The following is a 23,439-nucleotide window of genomic DNA, read 5'->3' as shown; positions in this document are numbered from 1 at the left end:
TCTGTCCGCCTCACTTTGAACCTCCTATCTGTCCCCTAACTGTGAGCCTCCTATCTGTCCCCTCACTGTGAACATCCTGTCTGTCCCCCTCACTGTGAATCTCCTGTCTGTCCCTTCACTGTTAACCTCCTATCTGTCCCCTCACTGTCAGCCTCCTATCTGTCCCCTCACCGTGAGCCTCCTATCTGTCCCCCTCACTGTGAAGCTCCTATCTGTCCCCTACTCTGAGCCTTCTATCTGTCCCCCTCACTGTGAACATCCTGTCCGTCTCCCTCACTGTGAACCTCCTATCTGTCCCCCTCACTGTGATCCTCCTAGCTGTCCCCCTCACTGTTAACGTCCTATCTGTCCCCTCACCGTGAGCCTACTATCTGTCCCCCTCACTGTGAACCCCCAATGTGTCCCCTTACTGTTAACCCCTATCTGTCCCCTCACTGTGAACCCCCTATCTGTCCCCACACTGTGAACCTCCTATCTGTCCCCTCACTGTGAACCCCCTATCTGTCCCCTCCCTGTGAACCCTCTATCTGTCCCCTCACAGTGAGCCTCCTATCTGTCCCCCTCATTTTGAACCCCCTATCAGTCCCCTCACTGTCAGCCTCCTATCTGTCCCCTCACCGTGAACCTCCTATCTGTCCCCTAACTGTGAGCCTCCTATCTGTCCCCTCACTGTGAACATCCTGTCTGTCCCCCTCACTGTGAGCCTCCTCTCTGTCCCCCTCACTGTGAGCCTCCTATCTGTCCCCCTCACTGTGAACGTCCTGTCTGTCCCCTCACTGTGACCCTCCTATCTGTCCCCCTCACTGTTAACCTCCTATCTGTCCGCCTCACCATGAACCTCCCATCTGTCCCCTCACTGTGAACCTCCCATCTGTCCCCTCACCGTGACCCTCATCTCTGTCCCCTAAATGTGAACCTCCTATCTGTCCCCTCACTGTTACCCTCCTAACTGACCCCTCACTGTGAGCCTCCTATCTGTCCCCATACTGTGAACCTCCTATCTGCCCCCCTCACTGTTAACCTCCTATCTGACCCCTCAACGTGAGCCTCCAATCTGTCCCCCTCACCGTGACCCTCCTATCTGTCCCCCTCACTGTTAACCTCCTGTCTGTCCCGTCACCGTGAGCCTCCTATCTGTCCCCCTTACTGTGAACCCCCAATCTGTCCCCTTACTGTGAACCTCCTATCTGTGCCCTCACTGTGAACCTCCTATCTATCCACTCATTGTGAACCGCCAATCTATCCCCTCACTGTGAACCCCCTATCTGTCCCCTCACTGTGAGCCTTCTATCTGTCCCCTCACTGTGAACCTCCTATCTGTGCCCTCACTGTGAACATCCTGTCTGTCCCCCTCACTGTGAACCTCCTGTCTGTCCCTTCACTGTAAGCCTCCTATCTGTCCCCTCACTGTCAGCCTCCTATCCGTCCCCACACCGTGAGCCTCCCATCTGTCCCCCTCACTGTGAACCTCCTATCTGTCCCCGCACTGTGACCCGCCTATCTGTCCCCCTCACTGTGAACCTCCTATGTGTCCCCTCACCGTGACCCTGCTATATGTCCCCCTCACTGTTAACCTCCTGTCTGTCCCCTCACCGTGAGCCTCCTATCTGTCCCCCTCACTGTGAACCCCCAATCTGTTCCCTTTCTGTGAACCCCCTATCTGTCCCCTCACTGTGAACCCCCTATCTGTCCTCTCACTGTGAACCTCCTATCTGTCCCCTCACTGTGAACCTCCAATCTGTCCCCTCACAGTGAACCTCCTATCTGTCCCCCTCACTGTGAACGTCCTGTCTGTCCCCTCACTGTGTCCCTCCTATCTGTCCCCCTCACTGTGACCCTCCTATCTATCCTCCTCATTGTGAACTTCCTGTCTGTCCCTTCACTGTGAGCCTCCTATCTGTCCCCTGACTGTGACCCTCCTATCATCCCCTCATTGTGAGCCTCCTATCTGTCCCCCTCACTGTGAACCTCCTATCTGTCCCCGAACTGTGAGCCTCCTATCTGTCCCCTCATTGTGAACCTCCTATCTGTCCCCTCACTGTGAACATCCTGTCTGTCCCCCTCACTGTGAATCTCCTGTCTGTCCTCTCACTTTGAACCCCCTATCAGTCCCCTCACTGTCAGCCTCCTATCTGTCCCCTCACCGTGAGCCTCCTATCTGTCCGCCTCACTTTGAACCTCCTATCTGTCCCCTAACTGTGAGCCTCCTATCTGTCCCCTCACTGTGAACATCCTGTCTGTCCCCCTCACTGTGAATCTCCTGTCTGTCCCTTCACTGTTAACCTCCTATCTGTCCCCTCACTGTCAGCCTCCTATCTGTCCCCTCACCGTGAGCCTCCTATCTGTCCCCCTCACTGTGAAGCTCCTATCTGTCCCCTACTCTGAGCCTTCTATCTGTCCCCCTCACTGTGAACATCCTGTCCGTCTCCCTCACTGTGAACCTCCTATCTGTCCCCCTCACTGTGATCCTCCTAGCTGTCCCCCTCACTGTTAACGTCCTATCTGTCCCCTCACCGTGAGCCTACTATCTGTCCCCCTCACTGTGAACCCCCAATGTGTCCCCTTACTGTTAACCCCTATCTGTCCCCTCACTGTGAACCCCCTATCTGTCCCCACACTGTGAACCTCCTATCTGTCCCCTCACTGTGAACCCCCTATCTGTCCCCTCCCTGTGAACCCTCTATCTGTCCCCTCACAGTGAGCCTCCTATCTGTCCCCCTCATTTTGAACCCCCTATCAGTCCCCTCACTGTCAGCCTCCTATCTGTCCCCTCACCGTGAACCTCCTATCTGTCCCCTAACTGTGAGCCTCCTATCTGTCCCCTCACTGTGAACATCCTGTCTGTCCCCCTCACTGTGAGCCTCCTCTCTGTCCCCCTCACTGTGAGCCTCCTATCTGTCCCCCTCACTGTGAACGTCCTGTCTGTCCCCTCACTGTGACCCTCCTATCTGTCCCCCTCACTGTTAACCTCCTATCTGTCCGCCTCACCATGAACCTCCCATCTGTCCCCTCACTGTGAACCTCCCATCTGTCCCCTCACCGTGACCCTCATCTCTGTCCCCCTCACTGTGAACCTCCTATCTGTCCCCTCACTGTTACCCTCCTAACTGACCCCTCACTGTGAGCCTCCAATCTGTCCCCATACTGTGAACCTCCTATCTGCCCCCCTCACTGTTAACCTCCTATCTGACCCCTCACTGTGAGCCTCCAATCTGTCCCCCTCACTGTGAACCTCCTATCTGTCCCCCTCACTGTTAACCTCCTGTCTGTCCCGTCACCGTGAGCCTCCTATCTGTCCCCCTTACTGTGAACCCCCAATCTGTCCCCTTACTGTGAACCCCCTATCTGTCCCCTCACTGTTAACCTCCTATCTGTCCCCTCACTGTGAACCTCCTATCTATCCCCTCACTGTGAACCGCCAATCTATCCCCTCACTGTGAACCCCCTATCTGTCCCCTCACTGTGAGCCTTCTATCTGTCCCCTCACTGTGAACCTCCTATCTGTGCCCTCACTGTGAACATCCTGTCTGTCCCCCTCACTGTGAACCTCCTGTCTGTCCCTTCACTGTAAGCCTCCTATCTGTCCCCTCACTGTCAGCCTCCTATCCATCCCCACACCGTGAGCCTCCTATCTGTCCCCCTCACTGTGAAGCTCCTATATGTCCCCTAACTGTGAGCCTCCTATCTGTCTCCTCACTGTGAACCTCCTGTCCGTCTCCCTCACTGTGAACCTCCTATCTGTCCCCCTCACTGTGATCCTCCTATCTGTCCCCCTCACTGTGCACCTCCTATCTGTCCCCCTCACTGTGAACCCCCAATGTATCTCCCTCACCGTGAACCTACTATCTGTCCCCCTCACTGTGATCCTCCTATCTGTCCCCCTCACCGTGAACCTACTATCTGTCCCCCTCACTGTGAATCCCCAATGTGTCCCCTTACTGTTAACCCCCTATTTGTCCCCTCACTGTGAACCTCCTATCTATCCCCCTCACTGTGAACCTCCTATCTATCTCCCTCACTGTGAGCCTCCTATCTGTCCCCCTCACTGTGAACCTCCTATCTATCTCCCTCACTGTGAGCCTCCTATCTGTCCCCTCACTGTCAGCCTCCTATCTGTCCCCTCACCGTCAGCCTCCTATCTGTCCCCCTCACTGTGAAGCTCCTATCTGTCCCCTACTCTGAGCCTTCTATCTGTCCCCTCACTGTGAACATCCTGTCCGTCTCCCTCACTGTGAACCTCCTATCTGCCCCCCTCACTGTCATCCTCCTAGCTGTCCCCCTCACTGTTAACGTCCTATCTGTCCCCTCACCGTGAGCCTACTATCTGTCCCCCTCACTGTGAACTCCCTATCTGTCCCCACACTGTGAACCTCCTATCTGTCCCCTCACTGTGAACCCCCTATCTGTCCCCTCCCTGTGAACCCTCTATCTGTCCCCTCACAGTGAGCCTCCTATCTGTCCCCCTCATTTTGAACCCCCTATCTGTCCCCTCACTGTCAGCCTCCTATCTGTCCCCTCACCGTGAACCTCCTATCTGTCCCCTAACTGTGAGCCTCCTATCTGTCCCCTCACTGTGAACATCCTGTCGGTCTCACTCACTGTGAACCTCCTCGCTGTCCCCCTCACTGTGAGCCTCCTATCTGTCCTCCTCGCCATGAACCTCCTATCTGTCCCCTCACTGTGAACCTCCCATCTGTCCCCTCACCGTGACCCTCATCTCTGTCCCCCTCACTGTGAACCTCCTAACTGACCCCTCACTGTGAGCCTCCTATCTGTCCCCGCACTGTGAACCTCCTATCTGTCCCCGCACTGTGACCCTCCTATCTGCCCCCCTCACTGTTAACCTCCTATCTGTCCCCTCACCGTGAGCCTCCAATCTGTCCCCCTCACTGTGAACCTCCTATGTGTCCCCTCACCGTGACCCTCCTATCTGTCCCCCTCACTTTAACCTCCAGTCTGTCCCGTCACCGTGAGCCTCCTATCACTGGTCCTCACCTACCACCCCACCAATCTCCATGTACAGCGCATCATCCGCCGTCACTTCCGCCACCTCCAAACAGACCCCAGCACCAAGGATATATTTCCCTCCCCTCTCCTATCAGCTTTCCGTAGAGACCACTCCCTCCGCGACTCCCTTGTCAGATCCACACCCCCCACCGACCCAACCTCCACTCCCGGCACCTTCCCTTGCAACCGCAGGAGGTGCAACACTTGCGCCCACACCTCCCCCCTCACTTCTCTCCAAGGCCCCAAAGGAAACTTCCATATCCGCCACAGATTCACCTGCACCTCCACCCACATCATCTACTGCATCCGCTGCAGCCGGTGTGGCCTCCTCTATATTGGGGAGATAGGCCGCCTACTTGCGGAGCGATTCAGAGAGCACCTCTGGGCCACCCGGACGAACCAACCCAACCAACCTGTAGCACAGCATTTCAACTCCCCCTCCCACTCCACCGAGGATATGCAGGTCATTGGACTCATCCACCGCCAAACCACAACAACCCGACGGTCGGAGGAGGAGCGTCTTATCTTCCGACTGGGAACTCTCCAACCGCAGGGGATGAACTTGGACTTCACCAGTTTCTTCATCCCCCCTCCCCCCACCTTGTCTCAGCCGGATCCCTCCAGCCCGGCACCGCCTTCCTGACCTGCAGTCTTCTTCTTGACCTCTCCGCCTCCATCCTACTCCGACCTATCACCCTCACCTTGACCTCTTTCCACCTATCACATTTCCAACGCCCCTCCTCCAAGTCCCTCCTCCCTACCTTTTATCTTCTCCTGCTGAACACTCTCTGCTCATTCCTGAAGAAGGGCCTGTGCCGGAAAGTCGAATCTCCTGTTCCCTGGATGCTGCCTGACCTGCTGTGCTGTTCCAGCAATAAAGTTTCAACTTTGATCTCCAGCATCTGCAGACCTCACTTTCTCCTCCTATCTGTCCCCCTTACTGTGAACACCCAATCTGTCCCCTCACTGTGAGCCTCCTATCTGTCCCCTCCCTGTGAACCTCCTATCTGTGCCCTCACTGTGAACATCCTGTCTGTCCCCCTCACTGTGAACCTCCTGTCTGTCCCTTCACTGTAAGCCTCCTATCTGTCCCCTCACTGTCAGCCTCCTATCCGTCCCCACACCGTGAGCCTCCTATCTGTCCCCCTCACTTTGAACCCCCTATGAGTCCCCTCACTGTCAGCCTCCTATCTGTCCCCTCACCGTGAGCCTCCTATCTGTCCCCTAACTGTGAGCCTCCTGTCTGTCCCATCACTGTGAACATCCTGTCTGTCCCCCTCACTGTGAACCTCGTATCTGTCCCCCTCACTGTGAACCTCGTATCTGTCCCCCTCACTGTGAACCTCCTCTCTGTCCCCCTCACTGTTAGCCTCCTATCTGTCCCCCTCACCATGAACCTCCTATCTGTCCCCCTCACTGTTAACCTCCTGTCTGTCCCCTCACTGTGAGCCTCCTATCTGTCCCCTCACTGTGAACCTCCTATCTGTCCCCCTCACTGTGACCCTCCTATCTGCCCGCCTCACAGTGAACCTCCTATCTGTCCCCTCACTGTGAACCTCCCATCTGTCCCCTCACCGTGACCCTCATCTCTGTCCCCCTCACTGTGAACCTCCTATCTGTCCCCTCACTGTGACCCTCCTAACTGACCCCTCACTGTGAACCTCCTATCTGTCCGCCTCACTGTGAACCTCCTATCTGTCCCCTCACCGTGACCCTGCTATCTGTCCCCCTCACTGTGAACCTCCTATCTGTCCCCTCACTGTGACCCTCCTATCTGACCCCTCACTGTGAACCATCTATCAGTCCCCCTCACTGTGAACCTCCCATCTGTCCCCTCACTGTGAACCTCATATCTGTCCCCTCACTGTGACCCTCCTATCACACCCCTCACTGTGAACCTCCTTACTGACCCCTCACTGTGAACCTCCTGTCTCCTCTCACCATGAGCCTCCTATCTGTCCCCCTCACTGTGAACCTCCTATCTGTCCCCTCACTGTGACCCTCCTATCTGACCCCTCACTGTGACCCTCCTAACTGACCCCTCACTGTGAACCTCCTGTCTCCTCTCACCGTGAGCCTCCTATGTGTCCCCCTCACCGTGAGCCTCCTATCTGTCCCCTCACCGTGACCCTGCTCTCTGTCCCCCTCACTGTGAACCTCCTATCTGTCCCCTCACTGTGACCCTCCTATCTGACCCCTCACTGTGAACCTCCCATCTGTCCCCTCACTGTGAACCTCATATCTGTCCCCTCACTGTGACCCTCCTATCACACCCCTCACTGTGAACCTCCTTACTGACCCCTCACTGTGAACCTCCTGTCTCCTCTCACCATGAGCCTCCTGTCTGTCCCCCTCACTGTGAACCTCCTATCTGTCCCCTCACTGTGACTCTCCTATCTGACCCCTCACTGTGACCCTCCTAACTGACCCCTCACTGTGAACCTCCTGTCTCCTCTCACCGTGAGCCTCCTATGTGTCCCCCTCACCGTGAGCCTCCTATCTGTCCCCCTCACTGTGAACCTCCTATCTGTCCCCTCACTATGAACCTCCTATCTGTCCCCTCACCATGACCCTCCTATTTGTCCCCTCACCGTGACCCTCCTATCTGTCCCCTCACCGTGACCCTCCTATCTGTCCTCCTCACTGTGACCCTCCTATCTGTCCCCCTCACAGTGAACCTCCTGCCTGTCCCCCTCACTGTGAACCTCCTATCTGTCCCCTCACTGTGACCCTCATCTCTGTCCCCCTCACTTTGACCCTCCTAACTGACCACTCACTTTGACCCTCCTAACTGACCCCTCACTGTGAACCTCCTATCTGTCCCCACACTGTGAACCTCCTAACTGTCCCCGCACTGTGACCCTCCTATCTGTCCCCTCACCGTAAGCCTCCTAGCTGTCCACCTCACTGTGAACCTCCTATGTGTCCCCTCTTCGTGACCCTCCTATCTGTCCCCCTCACTGTTAACCTCCTGTCTGTCCTCTCACCGTGAGCCTCCTATCTGTCCCCCTCACTGAGAACCCCCTATCTGTCCCCTCACTGTGAACCCCCAATCTATCCCCTCACTGTGAACCCCCTACCTGTCCCCTCACAGTGAGCCTCCTATCTGTCCCCCTCGCTGTGAACCCCCCATCAGTCCCCTCACTTTGAACCTCCTATATGTCCCCCTCACTGTGACCCTCCTATCTGTCCCCCTCACTGTGACCCTCCTATCTATCCTCCTCACTGTGAACTTCCTGTCTGTCTCTTCACTGTGAGCCTCCTATCTGTCCCCTGCCTGTGACCCTCCTATCTGTCCCCTGCCTGTGACCCTCCTATCTGTCCCCTCACTGTGAGCCTCCTATCCGTCCCCCTCACTGTGAACCTCCAATCTGTCCCCTAACTGTGAGCCTCCTATCTGTCCCCTCACTGTGAACATCCTGTCTGTCCCCCTCACTGTGAACCTCCTGTCTGTCCCTTCACTGTGAGCCTCCTCTCTGTCCCCCTTACTGTGAGCCTCCTATCTGTCCCCTCATTGTGAACCTCCTATCTGTCTCCCTCACTGTGACCCTCCTATCTGTCCCCCTCACTGTTAACCTCCTGTCTGTCCCCTCACTGTGACCCTCCTATCTGTCCCCCTCACTGTGACCCTCCTTTCTGTCCCCCTCACTGTGACCCTCCTATCTGTCCCCCTCACTGTGAACTTCCTGTCTGTCCCTTCACTGTGAACTTCCTGTCTGTCCCTTCACTGTGAGCCTCCTATCTGTCCCCTCACTGTGAGCCTCCTATCTGTCCCCTCACTGTGAGCCTCCTATCTGTCCCCTCACACTGAGCCTCCTATCTGTCCCCTCACTGTGAACATCCTGTCTGTCCCCCTCACTGTGAACCTCCTGTCTGTCCCTTCACTGTGAGCCTCCGATCTGTCCCCTCACTGTCAGCCTCCTATCCGTCCCCTCACCGTGAGCCTCCTATCTGTCCCCCTCACTGTGAACATCCTGTCCGTCTCCCTCAGTGTGAACCTCCTATCTGTCCCCCTCACTGTGCGCCTCCTATCTGTCCCCCTCACTGTTAACCTCCTATCTGTCCCCTCACCGTGAACCTACTATCTGTCCCCCTCACTGTGAACCCCCAATGTGTCCCCTTACTGTTAACTCCCTATCTGTCCCCTCACTGTGAACCCCCTATCAGTCCCCTCACTGTGAACCCCCTATCAGTCCCCTCACTGTGAACCTCCGATCTGTCCCCCTCACTGTGAACCTCCTGTCTGTTCCTTCACTGTGAGCCTCCTATCTGTCCCCTCACTGTCAGCCTCCTATCTGTCCCCTCACCGTGAGCCTCCTATCTGTCCCCCTCACTGTGAACCTCCTATCTGTCCCCTAACTGTGAGCCTCCTATCTGTCCCCTCACTGTGAACATCCTGTCTGTCTCCCTCACTGTGAACCTCCTATCTGTCCCCTTCACTGTGAGCCTCCTATCTGTCCCCCTCACTGTGAACCTCCTATCTGTCCCCTCATTGTGAACCTCCTATCTGTCCCCTCACCGAGACCCACCTGTCTGTCCCTTCACTGTGAACCTCCTATCTGTCCCCTCACTGTGAACATCCTGTCTGTCCCCCTCACTGTGAACCCCCTATCCGTCCCCTCACTGTGAACCCCCTATCCGTCCCCACACTGTGAACCTCCTATCTGTCCCCCTCACTGTGAACGTCCTGTCTGTCCACTCACTGTGACCCTCCTATCTGTCCCCCTCACTGTGAACTTCCTGTATGTCCCCTCACTGTGAACCTCCTATCTGTCCCCCTCACTGTGAACGTCCTGTCTGTCCACTCACTGTGACCCTCCTATCTGTCCCCCTCACTGTGAACGTCCTGTCTGTCCACTCACTGTGACCCTCCTATCTGTCCCCCTCACTGTGAACTTCCTGTATGTCCCCTCACTGTGAGCCTTCTATCTGTCCCCTCACTGTGAACCTCCTATCTGTGCCCTCACTGTGAACATCCTGTCTGTCCCCCTCACTGTGAACTTCCTGTCTGTCCCCTCACTGTGAGCCTCCTATCTGTCCCCTCACTCTGAGCCTCCTATCTGTCCCCTCACCGTGAGCCTCCTATCTGTCCCCCTCACTGTGAAGCTCCTATCTGTCCCCTAACTGTGAGCCTCCTATCTGTCCCCTCACTGTGAACATCCTGTCCGTCTCCCTCACTGTGAACCTCCCATCTGTCCCCCTCACTGTGAGCCTCCTATCTGTCCCCCTCACTGTTAACCTCCTATCTGTCCCCTCACCGTGAACCTACTATCTGTCCCCCTCACTGTGAACCCCCAATGTGTCCCCTTACTGTTAACTCCCTATCTGTCCCCTCACTGTGAACCCCCTCTCTGTCCCCACACAGTGAACCTCCTATCTGTACCCTCACTGTGAACCCCCTAACTGTCCCCTCATTGTGAACCCCCTATCAGTCCCCTCACTGTGAACCTCCGATCTGTCCCCCTCACTGTGAACCTCCTGTCTGTTCCTTCACTGTGAGCCTCCTATCTGTCCCCTCACTGTCAGCCTCCTATCTGTCCCCTCACTGTCAGCCTCCTATCTGTCCCCTCACCGTGAGCCTCCTATCTGTCCCCCTCACTGTGAACCTCCTATCTGTCCCCTAACTGTGAGCCTCCTATCTGTCCCCTCACTGTGAACCTCCTATCCGTCCCCCTCACTGTGAACCTCCTATCTGTCCCCTTCACTGTGAGCCTCCTATCTGTCCCCCTCACTGTGAGCCTCCTATCTGTCCCCTCACTGTGAACGTCCTGTCTGTCCCCCTCACTGTGACCCTCCTTTCTGTGCCCTTACTGTGAACCTCCTATCTGTCCCCTCATTGTGAACCTCCTATCTGTCCCCTCACTGTGAACATCCTGTCTGTCCCCCTCACTGTGAACCTCCTGTCTGTCCCTTCACTGTGAGCCTCCTATCTGTCCCCTCACTGTCAGCCTCCTATCTGTCCCCTCACCATGAGTCTCCTATCTGTCCCCCTCACTGTGAAGCTCCTATCTGTCCCCTAACTGTGAGCCTCCTATCTGTCCCCTCACTGTGAACATCCTGTCCGTCTCCCTCACTGTGACCCTCCTATCTGTCCCCCTCACTGTGATCCTCCTATCTGTCCCCCTCACTGTTAACCTCCAATCTGTCCCCTCACCGTGAGCCTACTATCTGTCCCCCTCACTGTGAACCCCCAATGTGTCCCCTTACTGTGAACCCCCTATCTGTCCCCACACTGTGAACCTCCTATCTGTCCCCCTCACTGTGAACTTCCTGTCTGTCCCTTCACTGTGAGCCTCCTATCTGTCCCCTCACTGTGAGCCTCCTATCTGTCCCCTCACTCTGAGCCTCCTATCTGTCCCCTCACTGTGAACATTGTGTCTGTCCCCCTCACTGTGAACCTCCTGTCTGTCCCTTCACTGTGAGCCTCCTATCTGTCCCCCTCACTGTGAACGTCCTGTCTGTCCCCTCACTGTGATCCTCCTATCTGTCCCCCTCACTGTGATCCTCCTATCTGTCCCCCTCACTGTGAACTTCCTGTCTGTCCCTTCACTGTGAGCCTCCTATCTGTCCCCTCACTGTGTACCTCCTATCTGTCCCCTCACCGAGACCCTCCTATCTGTCCCCTCACTGTGAACCTCCTATCTGTCCCCTCACTGTGAACCTCCTATCTGTCCCCCTCACTGTGAACTTCCTATCTGTCCCCTTCACTGTGCGCCTCCTATCTGTCCCCCTCACTGTGAACCTCCTATCTGTCTCCCTCACTGTGAGCCTCCTATCTGTCCCCTCACTGTGAACGTCCTGTCTGTCCCCCTCACTGTGACCCTCCTTTCTGTGCCCTTACTGTGAACCTCCTATCTGTCCCCTCATTGTGAACCTCCTATCTGTCCCCTCACTGTGAACATCCTGTCTGTCCCCCTCACTGTGAACCACCTGTCTGTCCCTTCACTGTGAGCCTCCTATCTGTCCCCTCACTGTCAGCCTCCTATCTGTCCCCTCACCATGAGTCTCCTATCTGTCCCCCTCACTGTGAAGCTCCTATCTGTCCCCTAACTGAGCCTCCTATCTGTCCCCTCACTGTGAACCCCCAATGTGTCCCCTTACTGTGAACCCCCTATCTGTCCCCACACTGTGAACCTCCTATCTGTCCCCTCACTGTGAACCCCCTATCTATCCCCTCACTGTGAACCCTCTATCTGTCCCCTCACAGTGAGCCTCCTATCTGTCCCCCTCACTTTGAACCCCCTATCAGTCCCCTCACTGTCAGCCTCCTATCTGTCCCCTCACCGTGACCCTCCTATCTGTCCCCCTCACTGTGAACCTCCTATCTGTCCCCTAACTGTGAGCCTCCTATCTGTCCCCTCACTGTGAACCTCCTGTCCGTCTCCCTCACTGTGACCCTCCTATCTGTCCCCCTCACTGTGATCCTCCTATCTGTCCCCCTCACTGTTAACCTCCTATCTGTCCTCTCACCGTGAGCCTACTATCTGTCCCCCTCACTGTGAACCCCCAATGTGTCCCCTTACTGTGAACCCCCTATCTGTCCCCACACTGTGAACCTCCTATCTGTCCCCTCACTGTGAACCCCCTATCTATCCCCTCACTGTGAACCCTCTATCTGTCCCCTCACAGTGAGCCTCCTATCTGTCCCCCTCACTTTGAACCCCCTATCAGTCCCCTCACTGTCAGCCTCATATCTGTCCCCTCACCGTGAGCCTCCTATCCGTCCCCCTCACTGTGAACCTCCTATCTGTCCCCTTCACTGTGAGCCTCCTATCTGTCCCCTCACTGTCAGCCTCCTATCTGTCCCCTCACCGTGAGCCTCCTATCTGTCCCCCTCACTGTGAACCTCCTATCTGTCCCCTAACTGTGAGCCTCCTATCTGTCCCCTCACTGTGAACATCCTGTCTGTCTCCCTCACTGTGAACCTCCTATCCGTCCCCGTCACTGTGAACCTCCTATCTGTCCCCTTCACTGTGAGCCTCCTATCTGTCCCCCTCACTGTGAACCTCCTATCTGTCTCCCTCACTGTGAGCCTCCTATCTGTCCCCTCACTGTGAACGTCCTGTCTGTCCCCCTCACTGTGACCCTCCTTTCTGTGCCCTTACTGTGAACCTCCTATCTGTGTCCCTCACTGTAAGCCTCCTATCTATTCCCTCACTGTGAGCCACCTATCTGTCCCCCTCACTGTGAGCCTCCTATCTGTCCCCTCACTGTGAACGTCCTGTCAGTCCCTCTCACTGTGACCCTCCTTTCTGTGCCCTTACTGTGAACCTCCTATCTGTGTCCCTCACTGTGAGCCTCCTATCTATTCCCTCACTGTGCGCCTCCTATCTGTCCCCCTCACTGTGAACCCCCAATCAGTTCCCTTTCTGTGAACCCCCTATCTGTCCCCTCAATGTGAACCCCCTATCTGTCCCCTCACTGTGAACCCCCAATCTATCCCCTCACTGTGAACCCCCTATCTGTGCGCCACCTATCTGTGAGCCTCCTATCTGTCCCCTCACTGTGATCCTACTATCTGTCTCCCTCACTGTGAACCTCCTATCTGGCCCCTCACTGTGAGCCTCCTATATGTCCCCTCACTGTGAGCCTCCTATATGTCCCCTCACTGTGAGTCTCCTATGTGAACCCTCGGACCCATGACATTCTGCCTGAGGGAAGGTCAGTTATACAGTCACTAAAGATCATTAGGGCTAGGACACAATCTTGAGGACCTCCTGCTGTGAGGGCCTGGAGCTTAGATGGCTGACCTCCACCAACCGCACCAATTGCTGTGGGTCTGGAGTCACACGTAGCCCAGACAAGACAAGGACAGCTCTAATCTCTAAAGGGCATTAGAGAACCAGATGGGTTTTAACAACAATTGACAAAGGTTTCATAGTCAATATTAGAGTCATAATTCCACGTGTTTCAAATGAAGTTCTGCCATCTGTCATTGCTAGGATTTGACCCAGGTCCACGATAAGAGTTGGGGAGTATCTGAATTTGAGCCAGTTCGATGGCTGGCCTCCTGGCTGATTTAGAATCCAACTTGACATTTCTGTCCCAGTTACAAAATAAAGGTTGAAGTTTTATTACTTCTCATTGAGTGTCATATTAATTTGTCAATATTTGGTTCCGAGAAAACAGAATACAGGCAGACTTAGTGAGGGCTGCCAACTACATTAATCTGAATCCTATTTGAACAAGTGTGAGATCACCCAATCTGACTCTGATTGAAATAGTTTCGCATATTCACTCCGTTTAAAGTTTGAAGGAACTGTAGATGCGCAGAGTGAATGGTTTTCCTGTGCAAAGGAAGGTGTTATGTGGAAAGGCAGAAACATTGTTTACATGCGTGTAATAAATGTGTGTGTCCAACTCATCCATGCTGACCAAATATCACAAATTAATCTAAGCCCATTTGCCAGCACTTGGCCCATATCCCTCTAAGCCCTTCCTATTCAGACACACATCCAGATGGCTTTTAAATGTTGTAATTGTACCAGCCTTCACCACTTCCTCTGGCAGCTCATTCCATACCCACACCAAACTTTGCTTGAAAATGTTGCCCTTGAGTCCCTTTGAAATCTTTCCCCTCTCATCCTGAATCTATGCCCCCGAGCTCTTGATTCCCCCAACCCAGGGAAAAGATCTTGTCTATTTACCCTATCCAGGCCCCTCATGTTTTTATAAATCTCTATAAGGTCACCCCTCAGCCTCCAACATTCCAGGGAAAACAGCCCAACCTATTCAGCCTCTCCCTACGGCATGGACGAGTTGGTTTGAAGAGTCTGTTTCCGTGCTGTACATCTCAATGAATCTGTGACTCTTTGAACACATTTTGCCCTAACCTCGGATGGGAATAACATTGGGAAGGAAATCTCCAAAATAAACATCGCTCTCAGCTTCTCTTCAGCAGATTTATATATGATGTAAGCAGATATCCTCAGTTTGGGAAGCTTAAAAGTAGACAGACTCCAAGGTCTAGAGGAGTTGTATCCAAGGAGACAAGGGAGGAATTTACAGGGACGCTGACCCAAATCTTTAATTCCTCTCCAGCCACAGGGAAGGTGCCAGGGGATTGGAGGGCAGTTGATGTGTTTCCACTTTTCAAGAACAGTGGTAGGGATTGACCAGGAATAACAGAGCAGTGAGTGTTCATCAGTGTCTGGGCAACTATGAGAGAAAATTCTGAAACAAAGAATTAATCTCCATTCTGAGAGGCAAGGTTTGATCATGAAATAAAAACTGAACGAACTGCAGATGCTGTTTATGATAGACATTGGTGTCCAGTCTATCCCATGAAATAGAAACAGAGATGTCAAGGAAGGGAAGCGAGAAGTCAGAGAGTCAGGATGTGTGTGTGTGACTACTTGTGTGTGAGGGTGTGTCTGTGTGTCTGTCTCTATCTGTGTCAGACTACGTGTGTGTGTGTGTGAATCTGTGTGTGTGTCTGTGTGGGTATGTGTCTGTGTGTATGTCTGTGTGTGTGAGTATGTCTATGTGTGTGTCAGTGTGTGTGTGAATGTATGTCAGTGTGTGTGTGTGTGTGTCTATGTATGTGTCTCTGTGTGGGTGTGTCTGTGTGTGTGTCTGTGTGTGTGTGCCTATGTGTGTGAATGTCTGTGTGTGTGTGTGTCTGTATGTCTGTGTATGTGTGTGTGTGTGTGTGTGTGTGTGTTGTGAGGAGGGGTAGGGCAGGAGGGACTTGGGAATGATAATTTTACAGACATCACAAATACTGATCAAGTCATTGACAGTGAGTAAGAAAGTCTCAGGTTATTGGAAGAAATAGACAGATTGGTCCGATGGACAGATCAATGATGGATGAAATGTAACTCTAATAAACGAGAGGTGATGTGCACTGGCAGAAGTTACACGACAAGACAGGACTCAATGAATGGGAGGATACGAGGAAGCTCAGAGGAAGAGAAAGATCTTGAGGCGCTTGTTAACAGATCCCTGAAGGCAGCAGGACAGGCATCAAGCCTCAGTGCAGAGGGCAGTGAGGGCAATCGAGTCCCAGTTCAGAGGCCAGTGAGGGGAATCGAGTCCCAGTTCAGAGGCCAGTGAGTGGAATCGAGTCCCAGTGCAGAGGCCAGTGAGTGGAATCGAGTCCCAGTGCAGAGGCCAGTGAGTGGAATCGAGTCCCAGTGCGGAGGCCAGTGAGGGGAATCGAGTCCCAGTGCAGAGGCCAGTGAGGGGAATCGAGTCCCAGTGCAGAGGCCAGTGAGTTAAGTGGGCAGTTATGAAGGCAGATAGGAAACGTGCCTTTACCCTTTGAGGCAGAGATTATCAGAGCAGGGAGGGTCCTGTGGGAGCTCGACAGCCATTTGGATAGGTCACAGTTGGAGTATTGTGTGCAGTTCTGGTCACTGTACCATGGGATGGATGTGATTGCACTGGAGGGAGGGTAAAGGACATTCACCAGAACATGGCTTGGGCTGCAGCAGTTTCGCTGTGAAGGGGGAGACTGGATAAGCTCAGGCTGCTTTCTTTAGAGCAGAGATCGAGGTATATAAGACCAAAGGGGATGTGGACAGGATGAATGTTAAGCGGTTTTCCCCCTTAATCAGAGGGCAATTATCAAGGTGGTGTAATTTTAAGCTGAAAAGCTAAGGGTTTAGAGGGGACATGCCACCCAGAGGATGGTAGGGGCCTGTGCTGCATTGTCCAGGAGGGAATTGTGGGAGAAATCCTCAAAACCTTCACAAAGTACTTGGACAAATACTGAAAGGTCATAACATTCAAGACCATGGACTAAGTGCTGGGGACTGAGACTTGTGTTGCTTTTAGTGTAATGTTGGAGCAAAGGGGACATTTATCCTGTTTGATGCCATCACTTTATTAATTTGAATGTAAGGTTCTGATTTTTGTTTTGTCTTTGTTTTGAGAAAATGTGACCGAGTGAAAGTTCCAGCTGTTGGTGTGGTCGGTGTCAGCTTCAGGTTCTGTGTTAGAGTGCTCATTCACCGAGAGACTTTCCCAAATCAGTCGTGTAACTGGATTAACAAGGAAAGCAGTGGGATAACAGTGTGCAGTAGAACAGCTCTCAAGGAGCTCGACAACATGAGATATTGAATGTCTGAATAACCTCAGCAGAATGAAGGTCATCACTGAAAAGAATATCGAAACATATTTAGATGCTGATGGGACTGATAGTGAGTGAAATATTGCAAGTATTATTGTTGAAGACAAACTGGAATGAACATTTGAGACCTAACAGGATCAGATTAATCCAGTCTTTGGGGTATTCAAATACAGACTTAAATCTCAATGCTATCACTTCATTAAAATAAACCTGTTGTCGTTAATTGTTTGTTCAAAATGATATAAAAAGATGTAATCTCCGTTTCCCAGTGGAGATACCACACAATATAAAATAAAGTCTCTGAAACTGTGTCAGCTGCATCTCCGAGAGAATTCTCCGATTCCGACAGATTGCCAGCAGCAGGAAGGGAAACGTTGTGTCACAAATAGCGAAATGCATCTTCTCAGGGAAAGGGTGGATCAGGTGTTTGACACCATCCTTGCTGTCGTTGGTGTTCCTGGTAAGTCTTGTAACAACTTAGCTCATATAAAACTCTGCATTGAATCATCCTTATTTCTATCAACAACTGATAATAGTATATTTCCATTTAGCAAGGCTAATCCCACTGTCAGACAATAGTGTCCTCACTGACTGAGTTTAAAATGAATAGATCCTCAGTAATGTGCAGCATTGTGTGTTTCCCTATACTGTGCAGAATGGGTTTACACTGAGGCCACATTGATGGGGTTTGGCTGAGCACCGCCCCTGGCTGGTCTAGAAAGTGTTTCGGAAGACCACCCTCTCTCTGTGGTAGTTCACAGCCTGCTATCGGTCAGATGGGTTTTGTAACAACCCACCTCTCAGTGACACCTGGTGTTTCCCATTCCTTGATGGAAAGGGATTGTGTTGGTGGATCTTGAGATACAGCAGGGTAATGGGTGGGTTCAGCCGGTCATTAGGAATGAGGAGACAATGGGAGCTGCAGATAGAGCGTGGTGATGGAAAAGGCACAGCAGGTCAGGCAGCATATCAGGAGGAAGAGAGTCAAGGTTTCAAGCAGGACTCTTCTTCAGGACAGTTACAGTGACCAATGTTGCATGAATTCAGGTTTTATTTGCTGAAGGCTGTGCTGTACAAACGTGGACAGGTGGGGAATGGGGGGAGTGGGTGGGGAGTTAGGTCAAATGTTGAAGCTTTTCTGATTGTACCAGGTTGGATACTTACCACAATGTGATTGGATTCACTGCTGAATACCTTCATGGTTCAGAGCATCAGGATGTTCAATCCTGTGCATGAGAGAGGGACACAGTGCCCTCTCATTTGTTCATCCTATCATTGTGAAGGCCATCCATTCTGGGACACTGTGGTTCAATGCCCTGAGCTGTAGATCATACAGTGGGGATATAGAATTCTGGAGGCAAACTGAACTGTGGAGACTCCAAAACCAAATACAATAATTTTGCGATCAATGTCCATGCTCGGTGTCTCCTATTCTTTGTTTCACTGATCCCAGGTGTCTTTGTGTGGATGCTGTGGGCTTATGGGAAATGCCAGCTAGTCAGAGTAACCTGGAAAGCAGGTGAAATCGACTGCTGCTGAACCAAAAAACACCTTGAATATATGACTGTGTTTCTGTGAGTAATCTACTGCTTATGTTAAAAATGCAAATGTTCGTTTTAGAGAGAGTTTGCTGCTGTGGTTAAGATTCTTTAAACTTTATATAACATGGAACAAAAATTATCTTTGTGTCATTACTTACAGTCTGGGCTCAGGCACAGAGAACATTTGATCAATGACCTCAAGTCTCTTTTTCCATTCTTTTACAGTTAGTCTTGTGGTAACTGTAATCCTCGCTCGGGGAAAATGTGGCCTTTCTACATGCAGCACTCGCGATCTGGTGGCCATGACAGTGTCAGATCTACTGTTCATTGTTTTTTGTATCATTCTTCGCCGATTTCAACGTTATTATTATCCACCATGTTTCCTGCACATCACTCCTGTTTGTACTGTTATCTTTGTTATCAGCTGCTTGACCATTGATTGTTCTGCGTGGTTCACTGTTGCTTTTTCCTTTGATCGATTTGTCGCCATTTGCTTTCATGAGATGAAAACTAAGTATTGCACAGGGAAAACTGCAACAAAGGTTCTCGCAACAATCTGCATCTTTTTTTGTTTAAAGAACATTCCCAACTCCTTTGTATATAAACCTGGAAAGATGATCAACAATGTTCCATGGTACTGTTATATCAGGTCTGGTTATTATTATGACCCTCAGTGGACAAGTTTTAAATATTTTGAAAGATTCTTAACACCATTGTTCCCATTCACTTTTATTCTCTTTATCAACATTCTGACTGTCAGACATATCTTCGAGGCCATTAAGGTGCGGAAGGAACTGAGAGGTCAGAGAAAAACAGAGAATGATCCAGAGGTAGAGAGCAGGAAGAATTCTGTGATTGTACTCTTTGCCATATCTGCCAGTTTCATACTTCTCTGGTTGTTGCATATTTTATATTTTTTTAATGCCGGTTATTCCTTGGATTCTGTTTCTTTGAGACTCTTTGCTCAGATTGGATACATGCTGAGGAACTTCAGTTGCTGCACAAATGCCCTTATTTATGTGGTGACACAGAAACATTTCAGTGACCAGTTAAAGTACACCATGACATATCCATTTATAAAAACAATTCAATTGATGAATAAATCCAAGTAACTGAGAGCCAACATTAGGTGCAGCAGAGAACGGAACGAGGAGTCCACGTGAGGAATGGACCGAAAGGAGAAGGAGGAGCAGCAACATGATAACACTCCTTTCCTCATGGGCAAGGAATGACTCCATCTGAGGAGCAAAATGAAAGAGAGCAATGTAGTGTAAAGTGCTGTTAGAAACAAGCAACAATTAGTAGGAAGTGAGACAACAAAAGCAAACCCAAAAGATGAATTAGATATGCACAAAAGCGACATTGATGTCAAGTAATCTGTTCTCAGTGAGTGAAGTGGGTAGAAAAATAAATGATATAGAGGAAGGTGAGTATTAGATGAGATGAGATTAGATTCCTCAGAGTATGGAAGCAGGCCATTTGGCCCAACAAGTTCACACTGACCCTCTGAAGAGTCACCCACCCAGACCCATTCCCCTATATTTACCGCTGACTAATGCACCTAACACTGTGGGCAATTTAGCATTACCAATTCACCTGACCCGCACATCTTTGGATTGTGGGAGGAAACTGAAGCACCCTGATGAAACCCACGCAGACACAGGGAGAATGTGCAAACCCCACACAGACAGTTACCTGAGGCAGGAATGTAATCTTTCACTGCAGGCCAGAGAGGGAAATGCAACGACAGGCTCCTGTCCACTCTTCCTCACTGAATTCTCTGAGCCACACATCTGGGCAAACTAACAAAAACATGAGAAGTTTAAAAGGGGAAATAACATAGTGTCAGGACTCTGTGTCTTTTGATTGCACATTTATTTTCAACAATAACATACTTTGTTTCCATTCAATTCCTCACACTAAACATAGAACACAGAACAATACAGCGCAGGACAGGTCCTTCAGCCCTCGATGTTGGTGAGTATACTATTATTGCAGGCAGGGTCTTCCATGCCCCTACTACTCTCTGAGTAAAGAAACTACCTCAGATATCTGTCCTGTATCTATCACCCCTCATTTTAGAGCTATGTCCCCTCGTATGAGCCATTGCCATCTGAGGAAAAAGGCTCTCACTGTCTACCTTATCTAACCCTCTGATTATCTTATACGTCTCAATTAGGTCACCTCGCAACCTTCTTGTGTCTAATGAAAACAACCTCAAGTCCCTCAGTCTTTCTTCATAAGACCTTCCCTCCATAGCAGGCAATCCTAGTAAATCTTCTCTGAAACCTTTCCAAAGGTTTCACATCCTTCCTATAATATGACGACCAGAACTGTACAGCATTCCAAGTACAGTCGCACCAGAGTTTTGTACAGCTGCAACATAACCTCGTGGCTCCAAAACCCAATCCCTCTACCAATAAAACCTTACACACCGTATGCCTTCTTTCCTCGACATCTTTCCTTTCCTTTCCTTGACATCTCTGGAATCATTCGGAGGCCTAAGGACAACACCCAACAGGGTGACCTCTCTTTTCCTGTTTCTAACCTCAGCCCATTCTACCTCTGTAGATGAGTCCTCAAATGTCCTTTCTGCCACCATAATACTGTCCTTGACTAACATCGCCACGCCTCCCCCTCTTTAACCATCTTCCCTGTTGTTACTGAAATATCTGAACCCCAGAACCTGCAACAAACGTTCCTGTGCCTGTTCTATCCATGTCTCCAAAACGGCCACAACATCGAAGTCTCCAGTACCAACCCATCCTGTAAGTTCACCCACTTTATTCCGGATGCTCCTCTCATTGAAACCATTTTCCTGCTGGCTGGTGCACTCTTGCGACCATGAAACCATATTTCTGCCATCACCATTCTCACCCTCCTGGACATTGTAACTACAATTTCAGTTCCCATCCCCTGGCTGAATTAGTTTCAACCCTCCCGAAGAGCAATATCAAAGTTCCCGACCAAGGTTATTGGAACCTCCCTGGTTCAGGTATAGACCATCCTGTTTGTAGAGGTCCCACCGACCCCAGAATGAGCCCCAATTATCTAGGTATCGGAAACCCTGCCTCCTGTATCATCCCTGTAGCCACGTGTTCAACTCCTCTCTCTCCCTATACCTTGCCTCGCCAGCATTTGGCAGGGGCAGCAAACCAGAGATAACAACTCTGTTCTAGCTCCAAGCTTCCACCCTAGCTCCCTGAATTTCTGCCTTAAATCCCCATCCCTTTTCCTACCCATGTCTTTAGTGCCTATGTGGACCACACCTTGGGGCTGCTCCCCGTCACCCTCAAGGGGCACAGTGACTTCGTGGTTAGCACTGTCACCTCACAGCACTCAGGGCCCGGGTTCGCTTCCAGCCTTGGGCGATGGTCTGTGTGGAGTTTGTACATTCTCTCGGTGTCTGCATGGGTTTCCTCCAGGTGCTCCAGTTTCCTCCCATAATCCAAACATGTGCAGGTTAGGTGAATTGGCCATGCTAATTTGGCCATAGTTTTCAGGGATGTGTAGGTTAGGTGCATTAGGCAGGGGTAAATATAGGATAATAGGGTAGGGGAATGGGTCTGGGTGGGTTACACTTTGGAGGATCGGTGTGGACGTGTTGAACAGAAGGGCCTGTTCCCACACTGTAGGAATTCTATGATTCGATGATTCCAAAAATATGATCCGAGACATCGTGAACCCTGGCACCTGGGAGGTAACACTCCAACCATGAGTCTCTCTCATTCCCACAGAACCTCCTGCCTTTCCCCCTAACAATGGAATCCCCAATGACTAATTCTCTGCTCATCTTCCCCCTCCCTTCTGAGCAACAGGGACAGACTCTGTGTCAGAGACTTGTTCCCCATGGCTTACCCCTGGTAAGTCCCCCCCCCCCCAACAGTATCCAAAATGGTCTGCTTGTTATTGAGGGGAACGGCTGCAGGGGATCCCTGCACTGCCTGCTAGTTCCCTTTCCATCCCCTGACTGTAACCCATCAGCCCTTTTGTTGTACCTGAGGTATAACTCCTCTCATTAACTCCCCCGCCTCCGGAATGATCCAAAGTTCATCCAGCTCCAGCTCCAGGTCCCTAAAGTGTTTTTCAAGGAGCTGCAGTTGGGTGCACTCCCGCAGATGGAGTCAGCAGGGTGTTATGACACGGGATACACCCCTCTGTTAATTTAAACCCAACACACAGAGGTGCTCACCTCTTGCTTTAACCTGGTTCAACTTGTTTTACCACATATTTTCCCACAATGCCTTTCTTCAACAACCAGCGCTGTGACTTTACATGTGTCACTTTCCCACAGTGGGAACACCTGAGGCCGTTCACCTCCTTTCCACCCTCTTGGGCTTGTTTTCTAACCTGTGGTAAATACTTACGTTTTCTCTACTTTCTGTGTCCTCGTGTAGGATGTCCCCTTCTCCCAACTTCTATCCCTCACAGGGCGAAATTCTGGCCGGAAGTTTCTCTTATGCACCAATATGTATTCATCTGCTAATCCTGCTGCACTTCTCACTTCCTGAACTTTCTGTTCCTCCACATGAATTCTGACCATCTCTGGAAATGAGTTTTTAAACTCCTCCAGCAGAATAATCTCTCAGAGCCTCATAGGTCTTATCTATCTTTAAGGCTCATCCATCTATCAAAATGATTATGTTTAATTCTTTCAAACTCAACATAAGTCTGACCTGGTTCCTTCTTTATATTTCTGAACCATTGTACGCTTTTGGGACTAATTCATAAGCACTCAAAATAACCTGTTTAACCTCATCATAATCTCTTGACCCCACATCTGACAGCGTGTCAAACACCTCACTAGCTCAGCCGACC

General features: G+C 51.4%; 1 long non-coding RNA gene across 1 annotated transcript in view; it reads left to right on the top strand.

Annotated features, from left to right (window-relative positions):
• LOC148136300 (uncharacterized) overlaps window positions 1–19,321 on the top strand; it is a 93,242-nt gene extending 73,921 nt beyond the window's left edge. The window contains exons 2-3 of the long non-coding RNA XR_015754539.1: window positions 16,884–17,540; window positions 18,847–19,321. This is a non-coding gene — a long non-coding RNA (uncharacterized LOC148136300). The remainder of the gene's footprint in view (window positions 1–16,883; window positions 17,541–18,846) is intronic.
• The last annotated feature ends 4,118 nt before the right edge of the window (window positions 19,322–23,439 follow it).

The sequence above is a fragment of the Chiloscyllium plagiosum genome, unplaced genomic scaffold (assembly GCF_037043375.1).
Source record: "Chiloscyllium plagiosum isolate Xiang-an unplaced genomic scaffold, Cpla_swu_hap1 HiC_scaffold_46, whole genome shotgun sequence".
Classification (NCBI taxonomy): domain Eukaryota; kingdom Metazoa; phylum Chordata; class Chondrichthyes; order Orectolobiformes; family Hemiscylliidae; genus Chiloscyllium; species Chiloscyllium plagiosum.
The sequence above is the reverse complement of the archived record's forward strand: the minus strand, read 5'-3'. Positions and strand labels throughout refer to the sequence as shown.